This window comes from Poecilia formosa, unplaced genomic scaffold (assembly GCF_000485575.1).
Source record: "Poecilia formosa unplaced genomic scaffold, Poecilia_formosa-5.1.2 Scaffold750, whole genome shotgun sequence".
NCBI classification, from domain to species: Eukaryota; Metazoa; Chordata; class Actinopteri; order Cyprinodontiformes; family Poeciliidae; genus Poecilia; species Poecilia formosa.
The window spans coordinates 76,177-79,383 of NW_006800689.1; the positions used below are offsets into that span (position 1 = coordinate 76,177).

At 35.9% G+C, this 3,207-nt stretch overlaps 1 protein-coding gene and 1 long non-coding RNA gene across 5 annotated transcripts in view; both read right to left on the reverse strand.

Annotated features, from left to right (window-relative positions):
- The window catches only part of LOC103131372 (high affinity immunoglobulin gamma Fc receptor I-like), a 77,625-nt gene that overhangs the window by 58,308 nt on the left and 16,110 nt on the right, over positions 1–3,207 (reverse strand). The window lies entirely within an intron of this gene.
- LOC103131370 (uncharacterized) lies at positions 927–3,180 on the reverse strand. Its single transcript, XR_475363.2, has 3 exons — positions 2,874–3,180; positions 2,002–2,073; positions 927–1,328 (listed from the first exon to the last, which is right to left on the reverse strand). It is a non-coding gene; the product is annotated as an uncharacterized LOC103131370 (long non-coding RNA).

A 3,207-nucleotide genomic window follows, 5' to 3' on the forward strand; every position in this document is an offset into this window, starting at 1 on the left:
CTGTGGAACAGGAAAGACGAGACACACACGTTGAGCTTCCTTCTCATTTAACCGGAAAATTTATTCTTCTTGTGTGCTCAATCTTTTCTGTGCCACTAACGCGGCAGCGCCCCTAGCGGTTGTGTGCGGAATTGCATCGGACAATCTAAATTGACACTACAGAACTTAGTACAATAAGAAATACAAAATACAAAAATAAAAATTATGTTGGGGTGCCTATTTTCTTAATTATTGTTTTAATTTACTAAGAGCTCATTTTTCACCCCTCTACATATACTCAGGTGAATGTTCATTTTATTGAATTTTAGAGTTAAATTCTTAGGAAATTTCTGCTCAATTATTATTATTGAATGTTTATTATTTATTAAGCCATTTCAAGAAATGAAATGTTTGTTTTTATCATAAAATTATTTATAGCAACACAAATTTATTCAAATACATTTAATTATGTAATATATTGTGTCAAAGTGCAGCTGAAAATGTCGATGTTTTGACTTTTCTGCCAGTAGGTGGCGCTGTGGAGTTGGATTAGCAACATGTTAAATAATCCATCATTTTTTTCATTTTTTCTTCTCAGTAAAAACTTTTGTTTGTTGATATTTTTAGAACCTCAGTTGCAATTAAAACATGTTTCATAGATAAATAAGGCAGCAGGTTTTGAGCAGGAGGTGATTTCAGAGTCTTGATTAATTAAATTAAATTAAATTCTGATGAGGATCTGTTTCATGTTCTGCAGAGGATGATTTATTTATTCACTGGAAGAAAATGTCTGAATATAATCAAATTGAAATAGATTTTATATAGATGCCACAATGTTGGATGAAGTTTCAGTTTTTAGATAAATAACTAATAAATATTAAAACTCTGCCCCCTGCTGGAGCAAAGTAGAGTCTGTGCTGCTGAAAATTATAAACAAACTGTGTGTCAGAAAACTACAGTTTATAAAGTTTAAGTTATTTATTTCTACATCTGTTAATAAACGTCCCTTGAAAGATAATTTAGTTTATAAGAGGCTAAACAATAAAAACACACAAGATAAATATGGAAATATTTCTAAAAAAAATAAACTTTTATTTTATTAATCAGGAATATAAAAAAAACACATTTGAAAAATACTAACAGGTTTATGAAGCGATATAGTTTTTTATTATAATGTGACATTTATTCAGAGTTTTCTGAATAAATATTTTAATAAGAAAACCAGATAATAAACTGACATGAATAAACTCCAGTCTGGTGTGAGGCAGACAGACCAGTTAAACCAGCAGCTGGACGTCACTGGTGGATCATGAGAGAAGAGTAGATGACCTCTGGCTCCGGGTGAAGATCTGGAAACACAGAAACCATCTCCATATTAATAATGATGATGAGGAACGTTTGGGTCCTGATGCTGCTCTCTGAGGTCTGTAGGGTTAGAGCTAGGAAACTGAAGGAAACTGAAGGAACTGAAGGAAACTGATGGAAACTGAAGGAAACTGAAGGAACCTGATGGAAACTGAAGGAAACTGAAGGAACCTGATGGAAACTGAAGGAACTGAAGGAACCTGATGNGGAAACTGAAGGAACCTGATGGAAACTGAAGGAACTGAAGGAACCTGATGGAAACTGAAGGAAACTGAAGGAAACTGAGGAAAACTGAGGAAAACCGATGGAAACTGAAGGAAAATGAAGGAAACTGAAGGAAACTGAAAGAAACTGAAGAAAACTGAAGGAAACTGAAGGAAACTGAAGGAAAATGAAAGAAACTGAAGGAAACTGAAGGAAACTGAAGAAAACTGAAGGAAAATGAAGGAAACTGAAGGAAACTGAAGGAAACTGAAGGAAACTGAAGCTGCTTCAGCTTTAAACTTTAAACTCAAACTGATTTCAGGATTTATAATCTGAGAAAATCAGAAATAATCTGAGATTAGACTTTACTGAAGTTATAGAAATTCATAACGATGACTACAACAAAAGTGTGTCAGCTGGTGTGTGTGTGTGTGTGTGTGTGTGTGTGTGTACCTTCGGTCCTGTTTGTTTCGTCTGTTTTGTTTCCTTTTCTGACATATGAATAAACAGCAGATGAATCATTTTCTGAAATGAGATTAGTTCAGATTAGAGGAGCAGATTACAGAGGAAGATCTAACATTAAACCTACTCAGTGTTAGTATTTATGTTTATAATAACTGAACTATATTTATCTTGTTATAATTTTCTCTTCTGGATGTCGGAGTACAGGATACGATCCATCATCATCTCTGCTCTTTCATATTCGACTCCTTGGAGTTTTCTCAGATGCTGATCAGCTGCTCTGGTAAACACCCTGTTGCCATGGATACAGATCACAACAATCAGAAAGTGAAGGAGTGAAAATGCCTCCAGCTGAACAGCATCCATAACCAGAGGGATAATAGTTTGAACATTTAGTGATTCAACCAGAAAAATAATAAATGAAAGTCTATAAAGACCCAGCAGAGCTGCTTTATATCTATTAATATTTAATATAAACATCTCTACCTTTAGATCCATGTTTTGTGTCTTTGCTGTTTTACCTCTGAGTTTCCTCGTTAGAGACAATTAAAGGTTTTCTGATCTGTTCTAGGTCAACAGGAAGTTTTTTCTTCTGCTGTCAACAGAAACCAGTAAAACTTATTTTATCAGATCTTCAAGTGGAGCAGAAGAAAAAACCGCAAAGATCAACTTCTGGTAAAGAAACAACGACAGCAGCATCACTGTGACCACATCCAGGTCAAAGGTCAGAGGAGCTCAAAGCTGCTGCTGAGGTTTTATAAAAGATTTAATGCTTTCTTTGGCTTTTTACTATATATACTATAAATAGTTTCTGTTGATGCAGCTGTTTGGTTCAAAGTGAAGATCAGATGCAGGATGTGAACCTCTGAGCTCGTCTTCATCCTCTCTGCTGTTTATCTCTCCATCTCTGCTCTTCATCCTCACTGCAGAGTAAACTGAAGCCTGGTCGCCGTCTGTCAGAAAAACACATGAAGTCACTGCAGCTGCTGCCAGAAACACAAACCAATCAACCAATCAAACCACTGATTGTTCCTCTGATTGTTCTGGTGAATCTTTAATTGGACCAAGCAGCAGGTTTCAGTCTGAGCCCAAACACCAGAGGAAGTGAGAAACCGCAGAGCTGCAGGCGGCAGCTGCAGCCTGGCAGAGTTTCTGAACATTAAACAGGAAACCAGATGCATCCGACACACACACACA